A 15,781-nucleotide genomic window follows, 5' to 3' on the forward strand; every position below is an offset into this window, starting at 1 on the left:
TAAATGACAGAGTCATAAAGTGTGGTGATAGCCAGCATCTTAAGTGTTTTTGATGTCTAATGTGGATCCTGATATTGAAAATAAACCACAAGCATTTAGCACTAATTATATGCAAGCTATGATAGCAGATTTATTTTACAAGTGCTGAACTGTGATCCACAGCTGTAATAACAAGCTAGGGAAAAAAATTGCCGAGATGAGTAAGTATGGAGTTGTGAAGGTGAATTGAACTTTTGCTTGGCACCGGTTTGGGTTGTTTGGGTAGTTTGGGGGCAGGTCCTGGGGTTTGAGGCCTCGTGAGGTGATGAAGGAGCAAGAGGCTCCTAACATGGAAGGTCAAAACCGTGAGGGGGTATCAGCAATGCCCCGCGGTTACGCTGGGCATGATTAAGCCAATGAATCTACAAAGTCATTCAAATGACTCGTATTGCAGTGTCCCAGATGGGTTAATATGGGATCAGGGAAATGCTAGCAATTGATGTTCGAAAATGTCCTTTTCTAAGAGTCTCTGTTGTCCTCTGGTTGCACATGGGTCGTTGGGCTCAACACCTGCAGCAGGATAAAACGGATCCATGTGCTGGGAGAGCGGGACAGCTCTCTGGTGTTTTACAGCATCTTTCGAGCTGCCTGCCTCACCCCACACGTCTGGGGCTGGACAGGTAGTTGTTTTAATGTGTTGCCTAAAAGAGAACGTGTTTGCTTTGAAATACACCACTGCAGGCATTTTACCTACTTATTGGAACTGAATTCTTGAAGCTTTCAGCCACAGACCTGGCAATAGTATTGCTTTAAGAGTATAAACAAAAATAGCTTTCCTTTGGACTCCATGTTTGGGAGAACATTACAGCACATTTGAACAGTTAAAGGTCATTATTATGTAGGCTCACCACATCCATTTTGGTGTTGCATTGCAGACAGCTTTAATAGGAAACGCACCCTCCTAAAGTGGTGCCCATCGTAGCTAAAATATTGCATACGCTTTCACGGTCTTGTTTCACACGGAACAAATCCAGGTACTGATTTTTGGTGTGCATGAGATAAACATAAAATATATGTGGTGTGGAAAGGAGATTCAATTGTGCGGTTATTGTGTTGGTGACAGCGCTGGCGGCTCCCAGCTCCTCGCTGCAGCTTTGGTGAAGATGCTCGCCGGGCTGATGGAGAGCATGGTTTTAATTAAAATATCACAAAGGTCTATACATGCAGCTGACAACAGATATAATTTATCTTGTCAGCTCTCCCCACATCAGAAGTGCATTCTGTGAAGTAATAGTAATAATAATAATAAAAATCATCCCTGATACAATGTGAAGCAAGTTCTCGCTGCTCCCCTGCCTGCGCCTGCCCGCTGGGTTGCCGTCAGCTGGTGCCATGGGCTGTGATCACCTCGCATGTCCATCTTTCCCGGGGAAGGGAAGGCGGGAAAGATCATCACTGGGAAAGCTGGAGGAGCAATGCCCAAGCCCAGCAATTTCAGGGACTGGTGAGGTTGGTGCTCGCCAAGCCGCGCCAACACGGCGATGGTCTAGGCCGGTTCCACTGCCATGCATGAGCCCATGGCATTTGGGGATGGAGCTCCCAGTGAGGCTTAACGTGGGGCTGGGTACCAGCCTTGTGCCCTGCCAGGCTGGAGCCCTCTCCCGCAGCCCGCGCCGGGGGAGGCGATGCAGTAAAGGATGCAGATTTGCTCTGATGAAGCAGTTTTGCCTTTGCCAGCAGAAGGTGGGTACAGAGAGCAGGGAGCCTTTCAGCCAGCGGCGGTGGCCAAATCAGCCGACCCAGTAACGGTGCAGCAGAGCGGTGGTGGCCACGCTGGACCTGCTCCAAAGCCGGCTCAGGTTCCTTCTGCTGATGAGACAGAGCGTTTGTGTGTGTGTTTCCCCATCATACGACCGTGCATCTGTAAGAGGAGTCCAGCATCGTTGTACCCAAAGGGAAGGACGGAATTGGCCCTCCCAGAAGACCGGAGCAGAAACACACCTTGTAAAACTTAACGCTGGCGTTGCTCGTTAGTGTTTGTTTCTGTGAAACGCTAACCCTGCTGCCAGCCAGGGTGACGGAGCAGCACCGGCCTCTGCCGAGGCAGGACGAAGCAGCCCCCGGCGTGCCCGCCGTGCATCACCCAGCCGTCGCTCCCGGGGAGCCGCGTCGGTATTTCTGCTCCAGGAAAAATTGGCTTTCCCAGACATTTTGTGGCTTTTTTCAGGAGACCATCCCATATTCCCTTGGCGCATGCTCACCAACCCGGATCGTCCTGCCCCGCACCGAGGTGCTCTGCTGTTCCCGGGGAAAAGAGCGATAACTGTACATTTGCTGGGAATTACACAGGACAAAGACAATTGTAGCGTGAAGCAGATCTGGTCCTGTTTCCTTCCATTCCCCAAATTATATTTCCTATTTCACTTTTGCATACCATTCAAAGTATGTCTTATATATAAAATATTGCACACGGTGTGGAAAACGAACAGCAAATGGGCCCCCCCGCCCCCCCCTCCATCTGGAAGTGAAATGAAAATCTCACTGAAGGGATCTCTAAAACCCAACCACTTGTTTTTGTTTTCTCTTCCTTTACAATGGAAGAAGATAAAACCCTCCCTTCGTTAGTGCCTCTAGAAAGTTTTAGAATTAAAATGCTGATTGAACTTTCAGGTTCCATTTCCAGCGGGAGCGGGAGGACGAACCCTGCGGGGCGCTTGGGCTGTGTTTCACACGGGCTCTTCCATAAACACCCCAGCGACTCAGGGCTGCGGCAGCTCCAGCCCGTTCCCCCTTTCTCTGCCTCCATTGCCTCCTCCCCACCAGCTCCAGCGTGGATCGCAATTATCATGCAAACCAGCACCTCGCAGCCTCGTTAATGCCTTTCAAACCTGAAGTTCCTTGAAGTTCTGAGGATTTTAAAATACTGATACCCATTAGCAGCGTGATTTCCCGCGACACAAATGCACATTACATACTTGAGTGTGCTGGAAACAACAGCAAACGCCGTGTCAGGAGTGTTTACATGGCTGTTGTGAAAAACGCCGCCGCGCTAATATATGCCTGTTCCTTAAATTCTGTTAGCAGTTGTAAGACAGTCGGATCCCACCCATGGGAGCGTGTGCCCTCATGAAACACAATTACAATGAGAATATCTCATTATCTCATTGGCTTTAGCTTACTCTTCTGTTACCATGGTTTCAAATACACAGAGGAGCCTGAAACTAAGAGCGCTGCTAACAAAGAACATCTCCTTGTACAATGACATCAGATCGTGTCAGACAGAATAGACTTAATTAAATACCCCCCGACGTAGGGCAAAATAGAGAAGTTGTGGATACTTTTAAAAATGGCATCTCCTGGGTGTTGTGTGCGGCTGGAAAGCTCTGCCAAGGATCAACCCGGCGGTTCCTGACAGTACCGAGGAGCGGCAAACACCCGGACGTAGCTATGGCGATAAAATTGTTTATAAAATTATCTCTCTCTCAACCCCGAGCCCTCTCCCACTTCTCCGCGCCCCCTCCCCTCCGCCTGACCGCGGCACTGTCCCAATCTGTGTGGGTGATGCTGAGTGACTTTGGGTGATGCTCGGTAAAGGACGGCAGGACGCGAGTGCCATCGACCCAGCCAGGCTCCGCGCCGCCCCAGCCCCATGCTCGGTTGACCTTTTCCCCCCTCGTTTTTGCACCAGCAGCGATTTGGTCCCCAGGGAAGGGCAGAGATGCGCGGTGCTCGGACCCCCCGGCCGGCCGGTCCCACCATCCATGCGGCTCAGCTTCGGGTTTCCAGCGGTGGCATTAAAAATTCCACAAATCATTTATTTACCCTGGAGTATATCCGGTGACATAATGTGACAATAATGACATCCCTAGTGGTGTTAATTGATTTTGTCCTGGTAGAGAAGGTAATTTGGCATCCACAGCAGCTTCTAGATCACGGACTTACTGATTGTCTTCCTAGGTAATATTACTGTTAATGAAGAGAAAACATGCTTTCCTCTTTAAAAGACAGTATGCTAATTATGACAGACAATAGAGAGTCAGGGGTCATTTATTATTTTTAAACAGAGAGTTAATGCTAAATGACTGGCATGGAAGTGCAAAACGACTGTAAATTAATAAGTGCAATTCCTAGCTCATAAAATCCAATGTCGCCATTAAATAAAAGAAGAGCATTCATGAAATATTCTAGCCATCTGAATACTTGAAGGTGTGAATAATTAACAGCCAGAAGTTAACATCCACTAGCTTGTAAAAGGTCTGATTAAAAGCAGTGTTCGAAATCCACCGAACTATCACAGCTCATTGGGTCAACATCTCCTAATTAATGATTTCTTATTAGAGAGATACGACGTATTTTCTCAGGATAATTGTTTTTAAAAAGGAAGGACTGTTTTCAATGTAATGTGTGGAATAATTAAAACTCGTTTAATGGGGATGAGACTCGCTGGGTTTCCTCGGGAGGTGTTGATGTGGGCACCAGTGGCCGCTGCGTGACACCGCCGGGTGTTAGTAAGGTCCCTGGGCAGATGGTTCACCTGGAGTCTCCTACTCAGAGCTGACCTTTGCTAAAACCCAACCCCAAAAGTCCATATTTTCAAATTCCCTGGAAAATACCACTGCAGCAGCACCCAAGCTAGCAACCAGCTCTAGCTGATGCTGCAGCAACCTCTTATCAGCTCTCCCTCTATGGGGGTCCCCAAACCTAGACCCCAGGAAGGGAGAGGACACCCATTGCAAGACAGCAGAAAGGTTCTTCTGCCCTTTTGGTTCAGTTCCCGGCTTCTGTCCCAACCTTCTGATGCCAGAAGCTGGTGGAGATAACGTGCCACGTGTCTTCCACCATGGTGCAACATGGGGAGCTGCTCTTTGGCAACCGATTGTGGATTTGTGGGCTGAGAAGCAGCGTGGAAAGCTGCCAGTGAGGTCTCATTGCAAGGCAGGGGCTGGGATGAACCAAAGCGACGTTCAGGAGATGCAAAGGAGAGGTCGTATGTTGTGTAGTCATCCTCTGGTTCCACTTATTTAAGTTGTCATCACAAAACCATGCACTTCTAGAGACTATCTCAAAAGCGTGATCGTGAGTATTAGGTTAGAGCAGGATGAGAGATTAGGCAATCTAGATTTCAGCAGTAACTGAACACATACAGCCTTGTCTCTTTTGCTATATGCATGTAATTTCAATTGGTATTAATAAAGTCTTAGCTGAATTCAGTGGAAGGGAGCTGACCTTTATTGCTCTTTGTTGGAAGACTTTAAAAAATTCATTGTAGGCCATCATCGGAGGTGTCACTCTAACCTTCATCTTACTCTGCCTCTCCTGTTCCCATCTCATCTTGACTTGTGTTTGATGTGCAAAACCGTAGCTCACCTGGTGCTGCCAGCTCCAGACCTTGCAGAATCAGGGGTCCGGCTACCCCACACTCACAAGACTGATTTTTTAGCTGAACTAGTTTGAAAACGAAAGTGTCCTTATTTTTTATTTTAACTTTAGAAGACCTTCTGGGCACTTTTTTTACCATTTTACAGCTTTTCTCCATAGGAATGAAGGACGCTTTTTTGGATCTGTTTTAACCTCAACAGCTGAATTTGTATATTTACTTGGCTCCAGTGTAAAGAATTGGCATCACTTAAAACTTGGGATCACCACTGAGGTGCAGTTTTCTTGACTTCTGCTCCTTGTGCAGCTACATTTATATGAATAATTTATTTTAAAAAATAGTATTGTTAAATGGCTTCAGGAATGGGTTTAGTGTTTGGGTCCTGTGTTTAAGGATAGTGTTTATAAGACTATACAATGTACCCTTGATACAGAAATAGCCCATTTTTTTTTAAATGAAGAAAATATCCCTGGAAGGGTGAAGACAATACCCTATAAATTAGGAGCATCGGTCACTGGGTTACTGTGAAGCATGTCAATCTCCACGTTGAAGCACAGGAGAAATACTGGTTTAGTGTATTAAAAATCCTTGCAGGTTGAGTAAATAGAACCCTCACAGAAAAGGATGACTCTGTCCTATTTAACTCCGTCCCAGGGTTATAGGGCGATTGTAATCCTATAAATACCTAACTTGGAGAGATAGATTGAGACTGGTGCTGACAATTCTGCTCCCCCTGTGCAAGGGGAGACATTGCGGGGGTTGTAAAGGTGCTGCGGGGGGCAACCAGAAAGAATCTCTGTTTTGGGACATGAATTATGAAGAAAGCTGGAGACACCCACGTCTGGTTAGTCTAACAAAAGGGAAAGTAAAAGGGTAATCTCTGAGAGATACACAGTGTCCTGAAAGGGAGAGAATTAATGCGATGAGATGTCAAAGACGGTTAATAATTTAAAAGCCGTAGGTAATGGGCTGACAGTATTTTCTGGGCATAGATCAGCCGATGTGGGTATCGCAGGAGCAGCCTGGGGTTTCGAAGGAGTTGGGGTCACTTGTTGGCGTTGCTTTGCTTTCTCATTTTCTTGGAGATAAGGGTTAGTGCTAGAAGTGGGAATAGATACCCAATCCCAGTGCTCCCAGGCGCGTACCACATCCATCCTTCCCGGTGCCCGGTGTTTTCTCCACCATTTCCATTGGTGCGCACAGCGTGGTGGCTCCACAGAATGTGTCTGCTCCAGGGGGTCATTGCTGGGAGGAATAAATAGCACCGGTCTGCAAAATGTCTGATGAGCCCACATCCATTGGGTTGGGCAAGCAAACAGGAGCGGTGCAAGCTGCCGCATGCACGGCCACAGAAGCCCGGGCATCGTGACCTTGGGGAGGTCCACCTTGCTGGAGCAGGAGAGGAAACCCAAGAGGATTTCACCAGGGGAGCACCAGCACCGGTGGTTTTCGCTGTACCCTCAAACCAGCTGGTGTCACCCATGATCCTCACCAGCGATCAGAGGACAATTAATTGCGGCAGACCTGGTAATTCAGGCCTGAACCCCCCAGGGGGAGGGAGGTGCTGGTTTTATTGCGGTCGTGGTGCCACGTAAACAACAACAAAGAACTCTGATGGCAGCGTGGTCCCTGAGGTTTGGGGGTTTTGTTTTTAATTTACTTTTTTAAACACCGATTTCGAAGCGGTGACCTGCATTAAAAGCACCTCCTGGTGCTCATTTGCATATAAAGAAGAGAAGTTCAAGCTCTTAAAACTCCAAATTCTGCATGGAGCGGGGGCTGATGAACCAATATTTACATTAGATTAATTTTGGTGACTAAATGGCATTTTAGCTCTTGTTACAATGAGGGAGCGCTGCGCATGCCGCTTTGCTGGTTTTGACTTGCTCTAATGATCTGGAGGTGTGGTTATGCTTTAATGATATGCTTTAATAATTTATCAATAGAGTTTGTAAGTGCTAATTTGCACTTTTAGGTGCATATTCTCCTTTTGAAGCCGTCGTACAACCCCCTATTAATGTTAATGGGAATTGTGCTCACATTAAAAGGAGATTATACCCCTTAGGTGTTTAACATCTGACTTATCTAGGTCTTAAATTGCATTGCTGAATGTCACTTCTTTCATTTATTAAGATGGCTTTTTGTTGCACTGTCACCACACGAGTGCAAAGGCAAAGACTACTTCAAGCGAGAAAAAAAACTGGGAAGTGGTAAGTCAGTGCACTAGGCTTGACTTCTTAATCTTGGGCTTAAATCTAATTTCAGCACAAGGTGAAGCGAGGTTGGCGATAGATCAGCTCCATTTAGATGTTCGCCACCAAAGGAGATGGCTTAATTCACCACGGTCGCCACGTGGCCACAGGAGCTACCAAGATGTATGCAGGAGGTTAATTTATGCCCAGGAAAAAGTGGAAGACCAATAGTCTGGAAGACAGATTTCCTCCACCGGCTAAGCGTTTGAGAGAGACTCTAATCACTTCTGGGGGCAATTTTTGCAATAGCATCAAATGCCAGCGTTTATGAATTGACATCTAATTAACGGGAAGTAGGTGAAGGCCCATATTTATCTCCTGACTTAACAAATCACTTAAGCAGAATTTTAAACCCTATTTACTTCACTGAAATTAATTGGGTTAAACTACACATTTAAAAAGCAATGCAGCAAGTTTTCACCTCTTAACCCTTTACTAAGCCCACACCTACTAATAACTGCGATTCTGGAAGATAGATAAATTGAGAAACGGGGAGTTATTTGAGTGCAAGAGCTAGGCAGTCTGATTTGCACGGGGATGCATTAGCTGATGCAGGGAGGAGTATGCAGTCCATAGGGGAGAGGATTCATTAGTTACTGAAACTTATCTTCCCCAGAAATACATAGAGCTGGTCCCGGCTCGACCGCTAACCTGCATCACCCTGCTGCAGTCTTCAGATTCACTCTTAATTCCTTTGGTGGGTTTTTTGTGAGGGAGCAAATGATATTTTAAAGGGGATTTAGTGTGAGCAGAGTGATTGCTCGCCCGCCGCCTTGCGAGGGCAGGGCTCAGCGGAGCATCCCGGCTCGCGCGCCGTCTCCTTTCGAAGACCCCGTCGTGCATTCAGGTCACATAGCACATTAGAGCAAATGAACACATGTGAAAAATCCATATGTGCATACAGAAAAGCTCTTCTCAAGGGACAGCTCGGTGTTGCCCGGCCGGCGGGCGCAGGGCAGGACCCCCCCACAGTGGGTGCACCTTGGGGATGGGGCTGCGGAGGGTACTCCCGCCGTGTCCCTGCAAGCACCCTCCTTTGGGTCGCTCCATTTGCCAATATTTTTTTTCCCAAAAAACGGATGGGTGGACAATTGGGCATTCCTGGGACAGCGCATTTGACCTGCACGTACCCTCCTAACCTGCCAGAAACAAATGCAGAGCTTCACGCCTTGTGAGGATGGAAAGATGGCCAAAAGCAAGATGTTCCTGCTATAGATGTGGTGGCTTGTTTTGGCACTGGAGATCTGGGTGCCGCTCATGGGCTTCACAAACAAGCTACAAGGCCAAGCCTTTCTTGGGCTAGATTTTGTATAGCATCCTATTTCATGAGCAACATCTCTCGCCTCCAGCCCCTGGGGCTGCTCAGCAGCCCTCTCATGGACACAGCATTTTTTCATGCCCACTGAATCACACCCTTTAGGATGCAAACATAAAAACGTTTACATTTTGGCAGTAGATTAGTGCGGGTAAAGATAATACTGGTAGCATATTTGGTTCTCGACCAGGACCATCCAAGAGGCAGGAGAGCACAGCAAGTGCAAGAGTCCTCCCTTCAGCTGGAAAAAGCAGGCGGAAGGTCTGGTTTTGCTATTTTGGATTTATGAGAAGGACTGTGACAACCCTAAGATCCATCAGATGCTGGAAATAGCTTGATAAACAGGGTGTTTCACAGGTGGGGCCATGGTCAGTGAAGCCTGTGCAGCTGGGAGAGCAGATGCAGAAGGAGGAGGGTCAGTGATGTTCAAGGGTCCTGCAGCTTGAAGTTATCAGCGTCTGCCTTTGTGTGTTGAGCTTTCAGAAGACAAAGATGGACAAAAGTGTCTTTCACATGTCAGAGATGTAACGGATGAGGAGGAAGATCCATTAGCATGGGGAGAGATTTAATTTTGCCTGAAAAGCAGAGAATAACAAAGTGGTTGTGTCACTTCTGGATCAGGCACCATGTTTTGTGGCCCCGCAGTGGATGCTGTCAGTAATGTAAGCAGTTTCTTTGGCCAAGTGTCGTTTCCCTTCAAGAGCGTGTTGATAAGAGGGTGAGATGACAACCCTGAGCTTGCAGACCAAAAGGGCCCCTGGCAGGTTGACAGTGGCTATTTGGATGAACTCCTGCGGGTCTGCAGCAGGAAAAGTGCCCGTCTCCTACGGCGAGGAGTGCCGGAGTCACAGAGTGACCCACCTCTACCTACCCAACCCCAGAAACCTCCGGTGCACTACAGGGACGTAGCAGGGATGGCTGGCTGCAGAGCAGGTCTTGCAATGGAGCGGGATGATTTTATATAACACAGGTGCTTGGTATTCATCTGCATAACTTTCTACGCTCGTCTACACACCGGCTGAAAAATATAAAGAATGCCTTACATGTTGTCGTGGTTTAACCCCAGCTGGCAACTCAGCACCACGCAAGCCAAGCAAAACAAGGAATTCATTCACTGCTTCCCATGGGCAGGCAGGTGTTCAGCCATCTCCAGGAAAGCAGGGCTCCATCACGCGTAACCATGAGTTGGGAAGACAAAACGCCGTAACTCTGAACGTCCCCCCCTACCTTCTTCCTTCCCCAGCTTTATATGCTGAGCATGACGTCCTATGGTCTGGAATGTCCCTTTGGGCAGTTGGGGTCAGCTGTCCCGGCTGTGTCCCCTCCCAACTCCTTGTGCACCCCCAGCCTCCTCGCTGGTGGGGTGGGGTGAGGAGCAGAAAAGGCCCTGACTCTGTGTAAGCCCTGCTCAGCAATAACGAAAACATCCCTGAATTATCAACACTGATTCCAGCACAAATCCAAACCATAGCCCCGTACTAGCTACTGTGAAGAAAATGAACTCTACCCCAGCCAAACCCAGCACACATGTTAATCATGACAGAGACAGAGCAGTCGGAATCTGCTAGCTGATGAATTATGCATATTGCCCCACCTGGGAGTTAATATTTACCATATCTTGCTGAAATCCATTAGGAAGAACAAACATTGTATTTATCCGACAAGCTGCAAAACCATTCATTTGCATTGTTGCCCGTGAGGAGAAGGTACGAGGGCCGCTGCTGGGGCGAGCCGGGCTGCAAACCGTGTCGTGCCTTGGTGCAATCACCTCCGGAGATGGAGGCCGAGCTCCGGCCGCACCAGCCTCCTGGAAAATCCTCAGCTGCGCACACGTGGGGAACCCCCAGTGTGGGATCTCTCGGAGAGAACTCTAACTACGGCCCAACGGGCCTCCAACGTAGGAGGCTGAGCTCCGGCACCAGTGGTGCAGGGCTGAGACCTGTGTCGGTGCAGCCCGAGCCGCTGCACTGTGGTTTCCAGCAATCTATTCGTGATCACTGAGACTCACCGTCTGTCCCGTCGCCATCCGCAGTTTTCCATCTTCTGCTGCTTTCCCTTCGTGATTGCTTTGAAAGTACTGTCTTTTTTTTTTCTTTTTTTTTTAATAAATCATTAGAGAAACCCCTTTAAGATAAATTTTCATTTCCCTGGGGGATGTAAGAGATGTGCAGCCGACGGCTCGGTCTTGCAAATTGCTTGTGCAACTGCATTGCTCACCTGAAACCAGAAAGGACTATTCGCCCGAGGAAAATCAGTCACCTAATGCAGAAGGTTACGTGAACGTCAGCGGTGAATGTTTTGCACGGACAGGCAACCACCCAGGGTGGAATGGACGTGGTTTTACTGACCCATCAGTAGGCAATTCTTTGTCAAACACTTTTCTTGAGCAGAAAGCCGCTTAATTCAAGCGTGCGGGAGCCCGAGCTCTGCAAGGCTGCTCGCCGGGGGCACGGCCGGTGTGCTCAGCAGCGCTGGCGTGGGGACATGGTGCCCGCGGGGTTACCCGGGGCCACACTCAGCTCTCGCAGCCCAACATCCCCGCAGGCATACCCTCACTGGGAGGGCTTGGCCACGCGCTGCAATTTGTAATTAAAATCCCAGCCATCACCCCAGAGCAGCTCGTGGCAGGACAAGCACGGCAGTAAAACCCATCCCATGCCCCTCAGCCAGCGCTTTTGCGGACGGGGAGAGCCAAAAGCTACGGGGATGCAATGTAAGATACAGAGAAAATCCTGGTATTTAAATCCTTGTATTTGGAAACGGTACGGTGATGTGCTCATCCCTGTCTGGACCGTTATATTTTCGATTAGGGTTTGGTATGCAAGGTCCAGGCTTACACTGTCTCAGAGGGCAGGAAGCCCTGGGGGCATGCGAGGTCAACGTGCAGGTCACTTCACTGCATACTGCTCTTCACTTGGGGGTCCCATCGCCGCGGGTGCCTCCTTTAGGGATTCAGCTTCCTGCGAGCTTGAAGTTGCACTTGTTCCACCTCAGCTCACCAAATACCTCTGTGGAGTTTGCTCAAGCCGCTTTGGAAAGCAGAAGCAGACACGTGGTGCTGAAGAACCTCACCCCTGAGGCCGGTTACTTCCTAAGGGATGAAAACCAAGAGGCGCATTTATAAAAACAACGCTCTTCAGTATTTGCTCCCAAGCCCATGGGCCACCAGAGGAGGAGTGGAGAGGGATAAGAACACTCTTCCCAGGGTACCCCCAGCACCCCCAGCACCCAAGGTGGCTGATGCCGGTGGCCGTGCGAGTGGGAGCCTGGGCTGGGAGCCCCCATGCTGCTTGCAGAGCCTCCTGCACGAGCAAAGGACCGGTTTGAGAAGCAAGGGAAAGCAGAGAAATCATATTTTTAAAGGAATCGATGATCGGAGGCAGGGGAAGGAGAGGACCAAGCTTCTAAGGAGCGGAGCATATTTCATCTCTGCTCCCCGTCCCAGTCCCTGCAGGACCCACGCCGGCTGTGGCTTCCGACAAACCGGCGGTTTCAATCGCAGCCGCGCCGCCTCTGCCGGCACCGCGTTTGAAGATGTCATGGGAGAACGGGGCTCTCTGTGAAGCCCGAGTTTCAAGAAAATAGACTGTTCCCTGCCCCTGTTCAGAGACGAGCTCTTTAAAGCCTTCAGAAACTCCACCAAAACGGCATCGCTCCCTTTCCCGAGAGCGCTGACGTCCCGCTGCACCATGACTGCTCTCACCTGCCTGGTTTTATGCTTCAGCAGAGGAAGAGAACGGTTGTGCGGAGGCTCAAGAGCCTGTAGGAGCACTTAAATAAACCTTTTCTTGCTTTCTTCCTATTTAAATGAATAAGAAGAAAACAAAAAGAGAACTTCTTTCCTTTTTTCTGACAACATATTTAAAGCAATCGCAGTTTTTTCTGCAAAGAGGAAGCTCCAGCATCCCCCAGGGTCTCCTCCCGCCCGCCGAGGCAAACCCTGGGAAGGTCTATGCTGGGCTACACGGAGTTTGTCCCGTGCGCTGACCAGGCAGGCTGGGCAGGAGGTGAGAAACCCTGGCAGGAGCTGCCCCAACCCACGGCCAGCCCTGGCAAGGGGCAGCTCCCGCAGCATCCACGCTGCCCCCGCACCGCGGGGGGATAAGGCACTTCTCCCACTTTCATCCTGGTCCCCTAACAGCACCAAACCTAATTTGATTTTTATATATATATATTTTTTTAAAAGAACAGTAAAAGACATCATTTACGAAGCTCATTAGGGTGAAAATTGAAGTAGGTGTTTGCTGTCGGAGTCTCCTTCGGGGAGATCACATGAGCCTCCGAGTGTCGGTGGCGAGCGTGAAACGACACATCCCCACACCCCACACTACGTGATTTGTCTCTTTCCTAACGACTCCCAATATCCCATACTTTCCTCCGCAGAAAGCTTTTGTCGCGCTAATTAACTTTCAGTGAGAGGGAGCCAGCTGATAGGGGATGCTTTTGCAGCTCTGGCCCACTGCTGTGGGTGCAGGCTGGGTGCTGGCAGCCCGCCCGCGGGGCAGCTCCTGGGTGGAAGCTGCCCAGGGAGATATTCCGGTCTTGCTTTGGCTCAAATATTTATAAGGGTGAAGGAGGAACTTTCACTGAACCCAAATGAAGGAGCTTTGCGTCAAACTTCCTAAAGAAAGTGAACGCAAACTTGGCTGGCAAATTTGCTGTTCGCTAATATTTTTTTGCTATTCATTAATTTTTGCATGCATGCATGCATATATGACATTGGTGAGTAAAGGGTGTTTAATATCATTTAATGAAGTTACACAGGAGGCAATATTTGCCCCGAGTTCTTGAGAAGACGACAGCAGTGCCGGGTTTCCCAGGCTCTGTTTTCCCACGAGGGCGAGGGCAGCTGCCACCGGTGGGGACAAGGGCAAAGGTGCCACATCCTTCAAGCTCCTGTATTTTCCCCACTCCGTGTCAGTCCAGTGCCCAGAGCCCTGAAAATATTTACACGAAGGTCTCAGTAGTGGGAAAAACTTTAGCAAAGGGCTATGGTTAAAGGCTACTGAAGCTTGATTGAAATAATCCCCCATCCTCGGCAGCCCGGGGAGGCTCTGCGGTGATGTAATGAAGAAAGAGAGCAGAAAAACTCCTTCCTGAATATCAGGGATGTCCCATAACTGAAGTGGGTCTATATTCACTATACATTCACAATGGGTTCAATATTCACTAATGTTGAACCTCTCTGTGCTGTGGCTTGTGGAGATTTGAAACCGAGTAAGGAAACAGTGGGAAAAATACCCGATGGGGCGAAAGACCGATCAGCATCGCTGTGCAGAGAAAAAGATTTAAAAACTCATCCAAACCCTAGGCTTCTGGAAGAACCGATGGTTTTGTTCTATTGGCACAGACTGGTTTGGGGAGTTCATAATTTTCTTTTTATTTTCTTTGCTTTTAATCAAGATGTCGTACCTTGTGCTTCTTGCCCCGTCCGGGAGCACTTGCTGGGGATTGCCGCATCCCCTGCGTCCCGCGGCTGGCATCACCCCAAACTCACAGGTTTAGGACGGCTGTCGCTGGAGACGGGCTCGGAGCTGGTATTTGGAGCTACTCAGTATTCCGTGGCACGACTTACCTAATGCACATGGATTTAATTCGTTTCTGATTGATCCCATAATTACAAAATTTGTTTAAAGCTGTTATATTATCTCCTTATTTGACACAATATGGCACAATTTTGTTATAGTATTGAAAACCAAATAAGACAACTGCAGTTGGTAGCATTTCAAAGAAATATTCCCTTTAAGATGAAATCAATCCTGTTTCAAGTTTATTCCCTTGCTTTATGATTGAGGCTCTAGGGGTGTATTTTGCTGAAAAATGTCTTTTTGATTTTTCAGAAATTCTTTAGATTAATATGCAGCTGTCATTGCAAGGCAAATCCAGACCCGCTTTCATGTGCCTCCTCTCTCCCCAGGCTGCGGCGAGTGCCTACCTCTGCCGGGGAGGCAGCCGCTGTGCCGGCGGGCAGCACCGGCCATGGCCGCCCCGGCCCCCACTCTCCTCTGCCCCCCGTGCCCGGCTCTCCCCCGGTTCATGCTCGCCACCCGTTTTTAAAGCAGGCTTAAAGTGCGACCCCGTGACAATATAAAGGGAGTTTGGGTCCTTTGTGTGTCCCTCGGTGTGCCGTTTGAAAAGTTGTTTGACTTGCAGATCATGTCGAATAAACTTTCTAAGGGGATACTTTTGAGTAAATAGACGCTGAAGGCCGTAAGTGGAGTTTAAATATTTATATCAATATTTAACCGCTTATTCTTTCGGCGGCGTCAGTCAGCGCGGCTGGGAGGACAGATCCACCTCCCTGTTTGTGTAAACCGGCTCCCGCGCACGGAGCTGCCCGCCCGGCTGCAGTGACGGCAGGGATGGAAAGCAAGCCTTGCTCCGACGTGGGGCTGTGTGCTCTTCTCCAGCTGCTTCATCCAGCACCAGCAACCCTCCTCCAGCTCCCCATTAGCAAGACATCCATCAGCACCCAGTTCATGTCGACGTACCCTCTGGCTGCTGCTCTCCCAGCGCTGGCAGCAGCATCCGTCGTCTGCCACCAGCGAGCGGGGAAGGGTTTGGGCAGCTAAAGGAGGTTTTCGTTGCTGGAAATGGGAATGCCGATCCAACGCGGCGGTGTGGTGGTGGCACTCGTTTGCTCAGGATGTTATTACTGCGTTAGTCCAAATGGTTAAAGGATGGATTTGTATTCCTTTAGCCGTGTTAGATGGAAAATCACTTCCCAGGTAGCTCCGTGTTAAAGTGAATTATCAGCCAAAACCCACCAGGGAGGGTGAGTCCGGCCCGCACGGCACTCGCAGTGGCTGGGGGGCAGCCCTGTGTGCCCCACACAACCATCAAACTCCTGAGAATTTA

This window comes from Gymnogyps californianus, chromosome 10 (assembly GCF_018139145.2).
Source record: "Gymnogyps californianus isolate 813 chromosome 10, ASM1813914v2, whole genome shotgun sequence".
Taxonomy (NCBI): domain Eukaryota; kingdom Metazoa; phylum Chordata; class Aves; order Accipitriformes; family Cathartidae; genus Gymnogyps; species Gymnogyps californianus.